The 17604-nt window shown below is 38.2% G+C and overlaps 1 long non-coding RNA gene across 1 annotated transcript; it reads right to left on the bottom strand.

Annotated features, from left to right (window-relative positions):
* Positions 1-733: 733 nt before the first annotated feature.
* On the bottom strand, positions 734-16586 carry LOC128076702 (uncharacterized). Its single transcript, XR_008204625.1, has 2 exons — positions 8051-16586; positions 734-6367 (listed from the first exon to the last, which is right to left on the bottom strand). It is a non-coding gene; the product is annotated as an uncharacterized LOC128076702 (long non-coding RNA).
* Between the last annotated feature and the right edge of the window lie 1018 nt (positions 16587-17604).

Raw genomic sequence — 17604 nt, forward strand, 5'->3', positions numbered from 1 at the left:
AAAAGACTACTCAGGCTTTACTAAGCAAATTATGACAGCAATTGGCTAGTACTTTGACATGAAGTGAGGCAGTGCGGTATTGCTATTGAGGAGCTGCTACAGCTCCTTCCTGCAAAGTTAAAACCAAGCCATGCCCATGACCCACACCAGAGCAGAAGCATGCCTCGTTGCCTGAGGAACAATGGCTGGTGGACTGATGGTGGGTTGCTGCCATCCCAGGGAGAAACAGTATGTTCAGAATCTTGGTGGCCCACGCGTATCCACTTCAGACAAATCAGAGCCCTGCTACCTTTAGAAAAACCTACAGAAACACGTCCTTCCTGCCCACAGGCCATTGCAGCGCTGCTGTGGGATTCCCGGTTCAATGGGGCACTACTTTTCATGATGCAGGAAACAGTTAATGACAGGGGAGATGCCATTCGTTACGTAGGTTTTCATCAAAAACATTTCTTAATGTGTCAGAGCTAGTGGTGACTTTAAGGTGTCCTTTTTTTTGTAAAGCCACATTGCTTTGGTGCTAACATTTAAATCATAGAATCACAGAATAGCTTAGGCAGGTACGTTTTAGAAGTCTCCAAACACATTCTAAAAGACTAATTCTGTAGCATCATAAATGTGCACAATGCTCTTCAGTCACAATCAAACATCACCTGGTGGGCTCACAGCAGTGAGCAGTGGGCTCTACACACACCCCAAACATTAAAAAACGAAATGTAGCCCAAATAATACCAAATAATTATTACTCATTATTATTATTAATTTTGTTAAAAACAATACAAATGTTTTTATATTAGATCTTTTTCTTTGCCTTTTTCAGGAGTGGAATAGTCTGCAATTACTGTTTGCTGGGTACGCAGCACCTATGATATCAGGCGTGACTCGAGGTGGGATAAAGGAGGAAAGTTCCACTCAGTAGGATTGCACTGGATAGAAACAGAGATGGTGTTGCGTATCTGCATACGAGGGAAGGCTTGATTCCCACCTAGTCCTGAGAAAGCTCACTGGATTTCACTACATGCTAAGAAAGGACCTTGAAATTCAGATCAGAACAGAAGGGAGTGAAATGCTTATGTGCTATTTCTCCCATGAAAGTAAGTCAAATGTTAGCTAGCAAAGGTTTATCACAGCAGCAACCCTCAGATCAAGGACACTTGAAGAACAGGAAAACATTTTGAAATGTCATTATTCCAAAGATAAGAAACACCAAGCAACAAAAATCTGAAACAACAGAATGGTGAGAGCTTTCAGCTTTGCCAATGGAATTACTGCGATGAAAGTTTCTTACACAGATAAACTCACACTCTACCCCAAAATCTTTAGAACAGTAAGAAAAGTTAACTAGGAGATAAGGAAGAAGCTAAAGAAAAGGACTGATGAGCTGCATAGCAAAATAAGAAAGACTGCAGCAGGAGTGACCTTCTATAGGCATTTGCATTGCACCTACAAAGATAGCTGTGTACTCAGGTCTAATGTCAATTTCTAGACTTTTACAAACTATTACAGAACAAAGAGACGATTTCAGGCATTACATATAAAAACCAAAGCTTTACCCAGGGATTCTAGGGGAAGAATGCTACAATTGTGCTACAATTTCAGAGATTTTAATTTTTCCATGACCTTCACCTTTGCTGTTCACTGGCACCAAATGCCTTTTGGTGTCCTCGTGAGAAACAGGCACTCTTATAATCAAATAGTACATGTTCCCAGTAACAGGGTCTCCTATCTCTCTTTCCACCAGCAATCTGCTATCATTTTTCAATCAAGTGGCTGAAGTTTCGTGCAATTAACAGATACTGAGATATGTGGGAGCAGTGACTGACCAAGTCATGTGACCAATTATGTGAACAATGTATATTTACATATGAGTTGTAAATAAGACCATACTTAAATTATGTCAGTAATTAGAAGGGAGACCTTACATTCATGGGACAATCAGAAGAAATTGGGGTAGAAGGGGAACTTGATTTAGCAGGTTTGTGCTTCTCCTAGGACTGAAAGGCAAGAGTTTCCATAATTATGAGTATGGATAAGATCCCTGGAGAAGTACTGAACTAGATGCTTCCAAACTTATATCAGTCTCTATGTGCCAGAGATCAGGGAAATGGCAGGATTCAGAGATCACGAGGGTCTGTAATATGGTCAACAATTGCACTAGATCTTTTTATCCTCTCATATACATCTTTAACCAGAAATATTCAATATATGGCCTTCTTCCATCTTCTTGGACTGTGCGCAAGTTCCTCAACGAAAAGCGGAGCAGCCCAGACTTCTTTTTGTCTTTCTCAAATAAGCAATTCTCTTCACCAACCACCATTCAGGTCCCTTCATTTGGGCCACCATTACTTATGATGCCAGTAAAAGCAAGGTTGGTTCTGTTTGTTATGAAAATCACAAACTCTTTATTAGTTTTCTGTCATCCTGGCACTTCTGGATCACAGATGTATCAGATATGTGGCAGGTGGCCTCATTTGCTTCTCTCCACTTTACACAGTTTTTCAGATACAGCATTTTATGCCACCAGGAAGGTGTTTTTATAGCTGTAGATGTATTTCCTTAAAAGAGAAACATGAGCTGTTGCAGTGCTCTATGCTGATGTAGCAGTATGTTTGCCAGTAGACCAATTTAATAAATCCATCTACCTACACAAACGTACATGCTCTCTCCTATCCCATACGTAGAAGGACACACACACATCCTATAACCAGCACCAGCCGCCAATGTGGTAGAAAAAGTATTCTCCTAACTAAAATGGACACTGGCACATGGGCTCAAATAGAAAATGCCTAAATTACTTCATCATTAAAATGATGTATTTATGATATTTCTAGGTTAGATGGAATGTAGTATTCCAGAAAAATATAACTCAAACTACTGTTCTCTGTCATAGTGAATGGCAGAGGTTCACAGCTCACACACAGTCTTTCCCACACCTAACAGAGCTGCATGCACTGCAGACCCTCCCCATGCCACACTGATGCTCTCCCACCATCAGAGCTGCAGTGCCGACTAGAATCTTCCAGGCTGCATCCTAGAGACTCAAAATGCAGCTTTGGCGTGAGTACAAGGTAAAATGCCAAGTGACTGTGACAGCAAGTGCATTACTGTGGTACAACACGCCTGCAGATTTAACAGCTTTTGTACCTGATTCTCATGTAGCATTTCTACTTACGAGCAGAAAGGAATGTTGTAATTATACCAATATTAATTTTCAAGTGTAGTTAAACTTTTAAAAAATTGATTTAAAGCAATGGTGTTTTTATAGGAAAATGTTACTCAGATCTTGATTAAATCAATTTTGAAGCTCACTGAATTAGAGCTGTCTCCCTAAGCCACATACCACACTACATGCTTTATAATTTTTTTAATATAGCACTTGCTAGCAACTGTGAGTTGCAAGGTAACAAAAACATACATAAATAATACACAAGCAAAAATATCCTCCCTAAATATACCAGCATATCAAGATGAAGAGAAGCCAAAATGAAAAAATGGTATCACATAAAGCCTACACTTGAGAACACAAACACCATGTAAGCACAGATCTATTTTTATCATCCATGTAATTGTCATAAATTGAGTTTATCATACACCTTTGCTATCGTCACCAGCAGTCAGACCTGGTGATCCACCTCTGCTGTGATTACTTGTACTCAAATCTCTAAGAAGCCTGCAAACAACCCCCCTCTCAAACCACAACCAAAAATTAAACTGTGTTCTTACGATAGAAATGTTCCTCTCAGCTCCAGACTCTTCTTCTAACTACTAAGATGATTAGCTACATTCCAGTCAGAATGAAGGACAATTTTACAATCCTTTCCTGTTTGTCATTTTTTTTCAAAAATAACTGGGATTTAAATGTTCACTGGTGAAGAAATGAAAAACCCAAACCTGATGGATGCTGCATTCACTTTCTTCTCTCCCACCTGTCTATTTTCATTTTCTTCTACTGTTCTTCTTCCTGTATCCCTTGCAATCTACTTGTCTGCTGCTCCCTGCAATTTTTTCCTACACTCAGACTATTCCTTTTATAATATTGTTCTCTGGTAAACAGTCTCCTCTTATGTGTCAGGCTTCCTCTCCATTTTTTTTTTTTTTAAGTTTGTGCTTTTCCATACATCTTTCATACTTGCGTTTCACTGTTTACACCTTATATCTTCTTTCATGAAGTACCCTCCTTGCTTGGAGCTTATTTTGTTGCCTTTGATTTTAAGCCATTAGAGATGGACAATGTTTGCAGACAGTCATGTCTGTGTATGGTTTCTAATAGCAATGGGGCACATCTTGATGCTTTGTTCAGACAAGTCATACCAATTTGAGACCAGTGGTTTTTTTTTAATGTAATTGTGAATAAGGCCTTCAAATTTTGGCCATATAACATCAACTACAACCCTGAGAGATAATGAAATATTAGATATCCAAAAGACATATTGTAATTTACAGATTTCTTGCCTTTTCCCCCTTTCAGCTTTAGCTCTGTTGAACTGCTGCTTCACACTGTGATGACACTGTGCTGGGAACAGAGGACCTGCTTTGCTTGATCAGATCTGACACCCACCTAGTCCACTGTCCTCTCCCTGCTTATGTCCAGAAAAGTCATGTTTCATGCACATCCTCCCTCCAAACAAAAAAAAAAAAAAAAAAAAAAAAAGGATACTGAAGGATACTGTCCCCATAGGAGACCTGGGCCAACCTTCTTCCTCACCAGCCCTCAGCAGCACACACAGAATGTTCAGGAAAATAACAGTACAGGAGATAAGCCAGCTACCAGATTCCTGAAAGGTACTGAGAACAACGTGTGGTTTCCAAGAGTTATGAGATGAGAGGGAAGAGGCTGCCTTGTGTGTTACTTAATCGGGAACTATTAACTGGTAAGACAAAGGTGGAAGACTGTATAATATTGACCTCAGAACAATAAAATTAATGATGGCAAAGAAAGCATGTAATGACAGAGAGAGAATGAGATTCCAAAAGCAGTCTCATTGGCTTAAGGAATGAATGGGTGGGTAGATTTTTTGAAAGAGATTCAGGAAGGAAATTAGAACATAGGAGAGCTGATAGTTTCTGAGAAAGGCATATTAAGAAGACACAACAGCAGGCTGTGTTGATGCAAAGAAAGTACGGAAAGAAAGCAGCAAAGCTTCATCAAGAATTCTATGATTAACAAAAAAAAAAAAAAAAAAAAAAAAAAGCAACCCAGGAGGTTGTCACAGATATTCAGAGACAAGAACAAATGACTAAAAGTCATGGGGGAATCAAATCAGGAAGGCTGAGGCAAAAAGTGTTAAACGAAGAAACAAACTGAAAGCCAATCACAGGGTAAACACAGAAGAAGGGAAACAAAAGAAGGCTCAGTTTTAGTATCTAACAAGAAAGATAGTGAATGATAAAACACAGAAAAAAAAGACAAAAATATTCAGTGTTCTTTTTTTGCCTAATGTGCTTCACGTGTCTACAAAAATAATCTTAGCATCAGATTCTCAAAGCAATTAGTTTTCATAAAAGTCAAGAAGCACAGATCAGAAAAAAAAGGGGAATTAGTTAAGTGATATTAAGACAGCCAGTTTTCCATCCTTCCAACTTAAGTGTAAAGAAAGCTGTGGATAAGCCCTGTAGTCTTGTGTCTCATGTTCGGATCAGCCTGGAGTAAAAGCTCAGACTCACATTTTCAGATGTAATACTCATAACAATGTTCTTGTGCGAGTTTTCCAATGCCTGAAATCATGGTTTCATTTACACTGAATTCTTTGCTGATGTGGGGGACTCTACTTACCTGGTCATTTTCACAAAACCTATAGAAGTATAGTACCACTGACACCACTACTGTTCAGTCTAATTTGCTTGGAAAGAGAGTAACAAGTTCAGAAGTTATGGTATGGCCTGACTAGTGATCATATAAATATTTCCACAGAAAATATGCTAAAATATCCTACGGCACTTAGAAAGCTAAAATAGCCCCTGCTTGATTATTCTTTTTCTTTTGAGAACTGATGAAGTGTGATGGAGGTTCTAGAAGACTGGAAATGATTAAAATAGTGCCTCTCTTAGGAATTCGAGTTCAGCTGACCTGACTTTCATTAATACTTTATCCATCACTGAAGAATACTATCGAAGGTTATTTGACAGTTAGTATACAGGCATGAGGGTAGCACATGAGAGAAAATAATTATGCAGTAAGAGACTGACAGTTGACACACAAGCAGTTAAATATTTTTGCCTAACAGTATTTATCAACAGTTTCCTGCAGTAACATCCTTCAGGGATTCCTCATTGGACCTATTCTGTTCAATTTTTCATTTCACATCTTGGATATTGGAACAGAGTAAACTTGTAAGATTTGCAGAAAATCTGGAACAGGGTTGCAAACACACTGAAAAACAGAACAGAATTCAAAATATCTAGGTACCTTGGGCAACACTCTGACGGAAACAAGCTCAAATTAGACAGAGAGGTACTAAGTACTACTGATGACAAAAATAAAACAGAATATATCAGTATAATATGATGACTCTTTAACAGGGCAGCAGGATTGCAGAAAATGATAGGAGGGTTAGAGTGGATTTCCAGATAAATATGAGTCAATAACATGATGATGCTGCAGAAAAGCATTTCTAATTCCAGGATGTATTAGGAAGTGCACAGTATGTGAGATGCAGGACCTAATTATTTTGCAATCTTCAGCGCTGCTGAGGCCTCAGCTGGAGCATTCTGTACAATTTTGGGCAATGCACTCCAAGAACAATTTAAACAATTTGGATGGAGTTGAAATGAAATCAACAAGAATGATAAGTTATTTTGAAAGTAGGACTTACAAGGAAAGGTTGAAGGAATGAGGCTTGGTTAGTTCAGGAAAAGAAGACAGGAGGGAAAATGCATATTTTAAAAGGCATTGTACAGAAAGTCATGATTAACATTTCTTTGTTCCTACCTGAAATACAACAAATAATTGCTTTATTTGCAGCAAGGAAGAGTATACTAGATGAAAAGAAAACAAAAAAGCCAACTACCTTCCCTTTCAAACTGAAGTCTAGATTAGATGGAATAGGTTTATAGGCTGTGGAATCCCCTTCATTTGTGGTTTTTAACAGTAGCCTATACAAACATCTGTCAGGAATGACCTAGTTACCCATTTCCTGCCTCAGAACAGGGATGCACTGGATGACCTTTTAAGGTCTTTTCCTGCCCCTCTACTTTTTCTTTTTTCTTTTTTTCTTTTTTCTTTTTTTCTTTTTTCTTTTTTTCTTTTTTCTTTTTTTCTTTTTCTTTTTTTCTTTTTTCTTTTTTTCTTTTTTCTTTTTTTCTTTTTTCTTTTTTTCTTTTTTTCTTTTTTCTTTTTTTCTTTTTCTTTTTTTCTTTTTCTTTTTCTTTTTTTTTCCTGCAATGATTTCAGTAGTATAGAATCTGTTTCCTTTATCTTGACTGCAATATGTTGGGCAGTATAACTGCAGCCAAGGCCTTTGTAAAATAAAGTCTCTCTCTAAAACCTCTCAGTAAAATAAGAAATTATTAGGATAATGAAAAAAATAAAGGCGGTTCATTTTAGCAACTTGAAAACATAAACATGACGAAACAAAAAAACAACCCCAAAACCAAATATAAACAGAAAAACACAATCCACTTTCTTATAATGGCAAATACTGTTTATGTTTTTCAGCCAGCCTCCATGTCTATCCCATCACAAAGGCTTAATTCACTACTTGATATTCTTTTATAACACTTTTTTAATAATGCTGATAGGTTTATTTGTCATGTTGAGAGATATGATCAAATACATGGCAGAATATCAGTGTTGTGTTGAATGTAACTAAGTAAATATTATTCTTGATTAATTACAGTACTTCTTAAAATACAGTTCTATTGTCCAAAATACTCATTTTATAAACTTTAAGATGTCCAACGGAGATTTTGAATTCTTGTGAAATAATAAGAGTAATAAAAGGTACTTTGACTTTAATTCTTAATTTTAGTCTGGGTTTATTTAAAGAGAAAAGAAATATCTATGAATTTCAACAAGAAACAAAAATGGTACATGAAATTGAGAAAAGCAACTCACAGGGAAACTGTGAATGGAGCTCTGTCAGCACCTCAGGTTATGATGGTATCACAAACCACACTAGAGCTTTTATCCTGTGCTGAAGATGCTGTCATCAGAAACCTTCAGTGTTTATCCATGGTAGCCTTAGGTATCACTGTTACCGGTACACAGATAATATCAAGCTATGCACGTGCACAGAAGCACAAAGTATCTAGCTATAGTTACAGTTGAGCTGATGATGTTTTCATCCCCAGAGCTAACACAATCCATTTTAAAGAAACAGAAACATTATCTGTGTTGCAGCCTTCAGGACTAATATTAAGCTATGAGATGATTCCTAAGAGTTAATTTAAAAATATAGACTTACTTTCTCCACTTTTATGTAACTACCAAGAAGGCCTCTCATGTACAATTGGCCACACCAGTAGATGTCCAGCTGGGTCTTGAGTATCTCCACAGATGGAGACTCCACAACCCCTCTGGGCAACCTGTTCCAGTGCTCCATCACCCTTACTGCACAGAAGTTCTTCTGCACATTACTACAGAAATTCCACTGCTCAAGTTTTAGGGCATTACTCCTTGTCCTATTGCTACACATCACTGAGAAGAGCCTGGCCTCATCTATTTGCCTCCCATCTCCCTTCAGATATTTATAAACATTTATCACATTCACTCTCAGTCTTTTTTTTTCCCCAGACTGAAACAGATCCAGGGTACTCAATGTTTCCTCATATGGGAGATGCTCCAGGCCCTTCATCATCTTTGTGGCCCTCTGCTGGACTCCTAGGAGATTCCTCTCTTTTTTGAACCATCAAACACAGAATTGGACACAGTAGTCTAAATGTGGCCTCACCAGGGCAGAGTAGGGGGGGGAGAAGATAACATCCCTTGACCTACTGCCATGCTCTTTTTAATGCACCCCAGGATACCATTGGCCTTCTTGGCCACAACGGCACACTGCTGCCTCACAGCCAACCTGTTGTTCACCAGGACCCCTAGGTTCTTTTCTGCAGAGCTCCTCTCCAGCAGGGCAGCCCCAGCCTGTACTGATGCAAGATTCCCATCGAAAAAATCTCATCAACCTTTCTAAAGTAGTGTGAATGATCAGAACTAAATGATAATTTATCCAAGATCAGTGTAATTCTTTGGCTCTCCCATCTCTATAGACAGGCATGTTTAATACCGTGTGTGTTTCCCAAGAGACTGCTAGCTGAAGAGAACTTGGGAAGGAGTTTACTGAAGCAGCAAGACAAGAAAACAAAATGCCCATTGCTCAGTTGGTGTACAACATTCATAAGGCAACTGAGAAGTAGATCAGCTTTAATTTCCAGTCTTAACACAAAATTACAATGCAGAATGTGATCAGGAGGATATTACAGGAACACTGACACATATCAATGAGTTCCTTTTCATTTACTGGAATGGATTTTTGATTGTCTTGCATGCCAAAATGTGAGCCATTTTTTTCCTTCACACCTTGCTTAAAGCACACAGAAATGATGAGAATCAAATAATGTAAGAATTAGCATAACTTTGGGAAATAGTGAAAAGAAATTACAATAGTTGTCCCTGTAAAAGTTCTTCTGCACAGAGAGAAAAATGCATACAACCAACGAGGCTGTTCTTACAAAAAAAGTGAAAGTGTGTGCCAATTTGCACATGGTTTTGTGGGTGCAGTGTATGTAGAATTGCTTCTTTAAAAACCAGCTCAAATTCAAATTGAATTTTAGGTCTTGCCATGTTTCCACCCCTCTAGGATAATATTGCATATGGAATGAATGGCATCATAAGGGAATCTGTTTGTATCTCATCTCTTTTTTTTCACCAAATTGTATTCCCAGGCTGTTCCAAGCAGCTGTTCATCTAATTCATCAGCAAGAATCATAGAATATATTCAAAAAGATTATACAGCTTTCCATTTGGCGCCTTCAGAGAAGGAAAGGAAAAGCAGAAAATTAGGAGAGGTAAGAAAGCAATACATGAGTGTAGGAAAATGCAGAATCTGCACTCTGCTAAACTATACTTCAGCTGCAACTCAGCTAAACCTTAGTTATAGGCAAAACCCCACAAACTGCCCTCAGTTGAAATCTAGCTTTCCACATGATCCCAATTCCTTCTCAACACAAGGGACACTAGCTGCTCTTGAGAAAGAAAAAAATTGAGTACTTGTAATATCATTTTCCTTCCTTGCTTCAAGAAGAAAGGATTAAGAGAGGCATTGAAAAATCAAAGAGATTAGAAAAACAAAAATGCTCATGTATATGATATGATGATAAGACAATTCCTGGATATCTTTCCCTCTTCCCTTGCTACAATACAGACAAAAGGTGGTGTCAAGCCTGTTAGGCTTCCTCCCTTTCTCTTCCACTGCAGTTTTCAGTAGGCACAATTTTTATTAGTACCATAACAAATGGATTTTGTAGTTCAAGTGAATTCTCTCTTCTGGAGTGTAATCAAAGTCTAAATCAAAAAGAGGTCATAAGTTAAGGACTGGAAATGGAAACCAACCCAAAGAATAAGAGAAGATATTAAAATGTGCTACAGTATGAAAAGATGACAGTGATGCTTACCTGTCCCTAATGGAAGAGGCTTTAAAACAAACCAGATGCATCCACCTCTTGCTTGTAATCTGCCATACAGCAGCATTTCATCGAAGTACTAAAAATCATAAAAACTCAGATGAGAAAGAATTCATTGGCATCCTTCAGTTGATGTGGGATTTTTCATTTTATATTTGCCTCTGCTTTGTTCAGTAGCAAGTGCTGGTGCTTTTTAGTAGGTGGATCTGCAGACCTGTAGCTTTCAGTACACTGGAGTATTCTTCAGTATGGACTGGCAATGCTAGGCTTGCTTATTTCTCTAGAATGCAGAAGAGGGGATTTTTGCTGCACTCTCCCAATAGCTTCCTAATTCTTCAGTAAATATTAAAGAGGGTTGGAATCATCATTCTTGTCAGTTTTAGTAGAAAGCCGTTGCTGTCCACAGAAATAAATATTTATCTTTGCAGAGTTGATTTTTTCCATTATTTTACATCTTGACCTATTGCTTTTCTTTTCACAAACAATCCACATTTGTTGCACATTTGTAAAAGTCAGTATCTGTATGCAGATACTGCAGCATATTTTAAGGATCTCTTGTTACTGTCTGTTCAATTGTGCAGTTTAAATCTTCCATTATGACCTTACTTTGAGGTACTCTGTTTCCCATCTATGTTACATTTCTATCCCCCTTTTTAGATTGAAACCAATTTCTTGGCCCAGTTCTAGTAATATGTGTCTACAACTCCATGCTTTCAGTCTGGTCTGACAGGTGTATGTCAGGATGTATCATAGTTCATACATTAGAGAAAAAGATCAAAATTGCATCCTCCACAACACTGATTAAGGGACAGCTTGAATCCATAAGGCTTTTCAGAGTATACTGCTGAAGACAGTTCCATTCTTCCTTTATAAGAAAGGAAAAATGAATCTATTGCATGTAGTATAAAAAGCCAAAATTGGAGATGCTCAGTCTGAAGCACACTAGGATGAAAAGAGTTAATGAAGTGCTCTCAAATTACCAAGCTGAGTATCTCAGGATGGTGTATTCTATTATCTCAATGTAGAACTTTGACCAGCCTTGAGTAAAATCTCCAGTTTCCTTTCAGAATCTTAAAGCATTATGTCACCTCACTTTTCTGTTTCACTTCTTTTTGTTTTGATATACATTCTTCTTTCTCACTTCTACATTTTGGAAGTAATTAGACAAACTCCTTTTCTTTCCTTCTTAAGTTCTCAGTCATGTGCACATTCTCCTTCAAGCGTTTTCCTATTTGCAATGAAGAAAGCTCAAGTTTCTCAGGAAGGATTATTACAAAGAAATTCCAGGGCCAGCGTTAGCATGAGTGTTGTTTTCTCATTTACAGGAACAGAAGAATTCCCCCTGCAGCAGACACTGCTGAGTTTGAAACTATAAGTTACCACTTGATCTGAGCCAGATGATTTAAACTGTGCAGTCAAATGCAGGCACACAAAAACTAACTGATCCGTCAGAGCCCCCTTAACTTGAAAGATCTTATGCAGTGCACTGAAACACCCATCGTGGCTGCTATTGCTGCATATACATACAAGTTCAGCAGAAGGTGATCTCCACTACTTTAGTAGGAAGCATCAAGGCACTATTCAGAAAAAGAACGATTGCTTCCAGGTCATCAACTGACCTTAGAGAAGCAATCAGAAATACAAAGTAGAGATCCAATTTCATAGGGAGATGCTGAATTAAACTTTGGACTACACTAACAAGTTTCTGTAGAACTGCAGGAAATTATTATGCAATATAATTTTATCTACAGGATTCGGTCTCACACAAACACATAAAGGAGTGATTCTCCTAGCTGACATCTAAACAGTCCTGTCAGAAAAAGTATATTAATCTGACCTGGAAGATACTGAGCAATGGTCTTCAATCCATGATTTATGGGCAACACACTGGCCAAAGAGCCTCTATAATGTTACTAATGTCTGCTGCACACTACCTACTGAGCAGAGGGTCAGGGAAGTCTGTGATCACAATCAACAGGGTTTTTTTCTTCCTCCATGAGGTGTGAGACACCTCACAAAAATGCATGCATGATCATATCTGCTTTACAAAAGGCAAGACCTGAGGATGGGAAGCTAACAAGGAGCTAGGCAGAACCAGACTAAAAGAGCTGAAAAATTAAACTGTGCCTCGAAGGGTTTCAAAAACTTGTTTAGTTATAAATGGTGTGATTTATTAACAAAAAATCAAAGAAGCTACACCACATCAGACATACTTTGATGAGTTAAAAAAAAAGAAAAAAACAAAACAAAACAAAAACTAACCACAGTTCCACAAAGAACCCCAACTCATACTAAGTCTGCCTCATCCAGGTATGAAGAAAATAGTATTACACTATATATAGTATACTATATACTAAACCCAGGAAGCTGGTGATTAACATCAGTACACTGCTCAACAGGATGCTCACAGCAGCTATTACTGGTTATGGATGTTATTCAATGCTACTCTCTTTCTATGCTAATACATTGGTAATGTGCTGGCAGAAGCTGTATTTTATACATTAGTTCTTCAAGGAAAGCAGAACTGCACTGTAGGGGTAAAACTGATCCTACTGAAGTCAGTAGCAAAACTCTCATTGTTATAAATTAGGGCTAGAATTTCACATGTGGATGAGGAGATCTACTCATCCTTTATTTCTCATCTGTCTCCCTAGGTAAAACCTACTCTCATTCATTGTCTTATATAGACTATGCAGATACATAAAAGAGCATATATACCAGAGCTGACCACTAAAAGACAACAAATCTCATTCATGTCTTCCAAAGACAGATTCCCCATTCACATTTACATTCAGATGTCACAGAAGCAACAGAGAAAGAAATGCCTGTCTCAGGTGATGGGATTCAGTCAAGGTCTGAGGATCCAAGGGAGGCAAAGAAAACATATCTTGCTATCAGATAAATCAAGTGTATGGTGTTATTTGATATTCATATACTTAATAAAGCTCACAGACTCCAAGAACAGCCACAAGATCTGTTTCATTGAAACCAGAACTTAACCTTTAAGCACTAACACCAATCATAAGACTCACAGAGACAACTTTGTATACAATTTGCATTTTTTCCACAGAAATTCATACCTGATTTTCCTATTAGACAATTTCACATCAGGTAGTGAGATTAAGTGCCTAATAACAGACGGGGCTCCTTTGGCTCCTTGCATGCTAAAATCTAATATCATTGTGCCTAGATTTTTATTTGAAATGGAGACTACCTGCTTCCCATAACAATGGCCCTTCATTAGATGACATCTTCCATCACAATTTGTATGATAGCTACCCAAGCTCCCAATGGGAGATGTACTTTGGATAATAAATGTAACTTCTTTGTTCCATACAGATTTGTGCTAGTTCTATCTCCTTTTCACTTATTCTAGTCACTATTTTGATCTTCTTTTTGATGGTAGTGCCATATTACACTCGGAAATTCATATGCCAAGTTACTAAAAAGTAAAGAGAAATCCCAAAGAAGTTATAAAATATCCTGTAAGCCTTGTTCCAAATAAAGTTTCTAGGTCATTGGGGGGAAATGTCAGTTGCACCAATTCATTTATTTATAGCATTATTTAGGGAGAAGCAAAATCGCAGCAAGACATTTCTGCACATTAGTTTCTAATTCTATTCTATTTTTTATGTGTTTCCGTATTGTTTCCTGACCATGTCCCAGGAATGCATAAAGCACCACAATTGCTATTTTTGCCCTTCTAACATTTTGTCTGCGTGGAGCTGGGAAGGAAGAAGTCAGCTCACTTTCCTTTGGAATTTTTACTTTGCTTTACACAAGCATGTATATAAACATGGGTCCTTATAGCGGAGCACAAAACAGTAAAGCTCCTCTTACGTTGCTTGAAACAGAAGAAAAATGGGAACAATGGGAAGACCCATTGTTTTATATGATCCATGTTTAATTTTTGAGCTTTATGAGATCCCTTAAACACCTCAAGTCTCATTTTTGAAACACCTACAGAAAATAGAGCAGGATACTGGGTATGATTTGTTATTCTTTGGAAAGGCACAACAAGGAACAGAAGGCAAACAGACAGAATCCTTTATCTCTGAGAGTACACATCACTGTTTGATGCTACTTGTGAGTCTTAAATGCTAAAGTTACTGCTGTGCACATTGTTATATTACTCTTGCCCCATCTCAACCATGAGTTGACGTTGACTGAGATAAGATTATTATTCAGCGGGATGGGACAATTTCTCAGTCTACATCCAAAACAGTTAAGCAGCTGCACAGAACACAGGATTGCATCCATAACCTTTCTGTCAATACAGCATTTAAAAACTGTCCAGATTCTTTGGCAAGGAGATCTGCATGGCTGGGACACCAATAACCGAAGTTAGTGTATGTTCAGAGTAACTCAGGAGATTCCAGACTCTGGCTCAAGAAAACAATTGCACAGATATTGCAAAGTTGCAATAAAGAGAGTGTGGGTGCAGAGTTCACAGACATCAACTTTTTTCCGCTTTGCAGAGTCACAGCTAAACTGCCACCCTGCCTTAGTACAAACAAGTTGTTACAGGTAATCTCAGAAATGCTACTGAGAGTGTCTGATGCTGGGAAAATTAAGTAGAATATTAAAGCTATAATGCCTATTAGTGACTTGACTATGGGCGTTTTCCACAAAGCACTTCCCCCATGTAATTCACAAAATAGATTTCTGTCTGATTTCTAAGAGATGTTGCCTTTGTACAGAAATCTCAAACCAAACCTCAAACACTCCATATCTCAAATATCTTGTTAAATACTATCTCGTCCATAAAATTGTCATATAAGATATTGAGAGATCTACACAACACCACTGAAATGGAAAGGGGCTGAGGTAGATGTGTTACAGAAGTCCCTCCCACCTAGCTACACAAGGTGGTCCTATACGTTTGGTATAGCTTTCTGTCTGACCTGCAGGGCAAAACTTCTCATGACCACTATCTGCTGCAAGAATTTATTTTAAATGTAATCCATACACTATAGGGAAAAAATCAAGCTCAGACCACAGTCACGCCTACCCCAGGGCTCCTTAACACACTCATTTTCAAAATATTTTTGTTCAGAAACATGAGCTTTGTTTCAAAATTCTTTATGGCAGGTCACTATAATCAGCACGAAGAGACTTGCTAACCACTCAAAGCACTTGCCTCCTTTTTAATTTCTCTTGGGAATAAGAAACATACTCAGCTTTTCCTCCTTTGGCACTATAGTCTGCCCTCACAGAATTACTGAAATATGAATTTGTGAGGGTTGTTTCAAGCAGAAGTATGTTCCTATGGATAGTAATGATGTTAATTCCCGTCGCTCTGAAGATCCAAGTGAGACTGTTGTTAAAGCTGCTTCTAAAGGACCAAGGGAATTTGTGCCATTCAGTTCAATGACTTTCATTACCTCTTTTAGACTAAACATAAATGTAATATACCAAGCCAGACTCCAAAGGTTGGTCTTTCATTTAGGAAAAGTACTAGAGATGCAAAAGCTGTGCAGCATTTACAGGAGTCTAACATAGATTCAATAAACCAATTGAACACGAAAGGAACATCCTTTCTAAATGCAAATTATTCAGGTGCCATGTGAGTTCCATAAAGGTTACTCTTCAGTTCTCTCTCTCCATCTATAAATGAGAACAGAGAACAGCTTACTTTCCTTCTGTGAAATTCTTTGTACAAAGACATCATGGTGCTCCCATTACAGGCCTTGTCGGCAAGGTGCAGGCAGAGGCTCTGGACTGTGTTTGTCCTGTGACTGCTGAACACTGACAGTCATCGTTTACTAAAGCACTTTTGAGGAGAACTGAAAAACTAATTTTAAAAAGCAAGTGCAACAATGCAGCAACACAGACACACTAAAGCTGCATGATTTTCTCTCTCCTTGTCATTTTGTCTAAAGATTCCACATTCTCCTATCTCAAAGAGTAATACCACAAATATCAATAAGGTTCATAAAACAACACTCCCATATTAAACTGATCAAAGTGTGAAGAGATCTACCTGGATGGGGATGCACAATAGCTGCAGATCTGACTGAAGTTTCTTTATGATGAATTCTTGTCTTGGGTGAAGCCGGTGGCAAAATTTTTCCGTGTTTCCCAGGTGGCAAATCAGGATTTGCTGTATCAGTTTTGAGTCAGGAATCATGGGAAAGAAAACTGCAATGTTACATTAAAAGTGTCATATTACAGATGCTCTCTACAAGAGGGACTGCATTTGTGCAAAGCCACTGGAACTGCACAGTGTTTTTGTGCAAAAACACTGCATAATAGTGGCCACTGACTAGGAAGCTGTTGTGGGCCCTTTTTAGCATTGGGAATGTTCAATAAAGAACTCTGCAAATATATCTTATGCAATGAATTTGCATGCACTATGTAAATTTAGTTTTGTCTCATGTAGCAGCATCTCGAGAGTTAGCAGGGATGACCAAAACCTCAGGGCCTGAAGAGTGAGAAGACTGAAATAAGGGTTCAGCAGGTGTCACAGAGCATCAGCCAAGCAGCCTACAGCAGCAGAGCTATAATGGTACGTTTTAAGACAAGTGCCAGTGCAGTCGCCCACCTTGGTTTAATCAGAAATTCGTGTTTACATCCTGCTGTGATATTATGAAGAAATCCTCTCCTACTGTAAAACCATCTTTCTTACTCTTACCAGATAGAATGAAACTGATCAAACTGGTGTTGAGTTGGAAGCAAATTAACGACATTCATTTCAAAGTTTAACACAAGTTTCTAACGCATTGTGGTTTTGTAACCTATACATGGCTGACTAACTCTTAGAACCTCACGCTTTGCATGTTTTAAGTTCTCATGGTAAATGAGGACACAGCCTCATTTTGAAGCTCACATTTTATAGTAGGGGTAATGATTTTTCTTTCTGACTAACCAATCAGCTGCATGTGAACTGCCGTTCACAACAGCACTGCATGCTAGATGCAACGGCTAATCGTTCAGAGCCTGATGCAGCTACAGATGTTTTGCACCCCATTAGCTCTGTTTGCACTGTGCGGT

The sequence above is a fragment of the Tympanuchus pallidicinctus genome, unplaced genomic scaffold (genome assembly GCF_026119805.1).
Source record: "Tympanuchus pallidicinctus isolate F22 unplaced genomic scaffold, pur_lepc_1.0 scaffold15, whole genome shotgun sequence".
Taxonomy (NCBI): domain Eukaryota; kingdom Metazoa; phylum Chordata; class Aves; order Galliformes; family Phasianidae; genus Tympanuchus; species Tympanuchus pallidicinctus.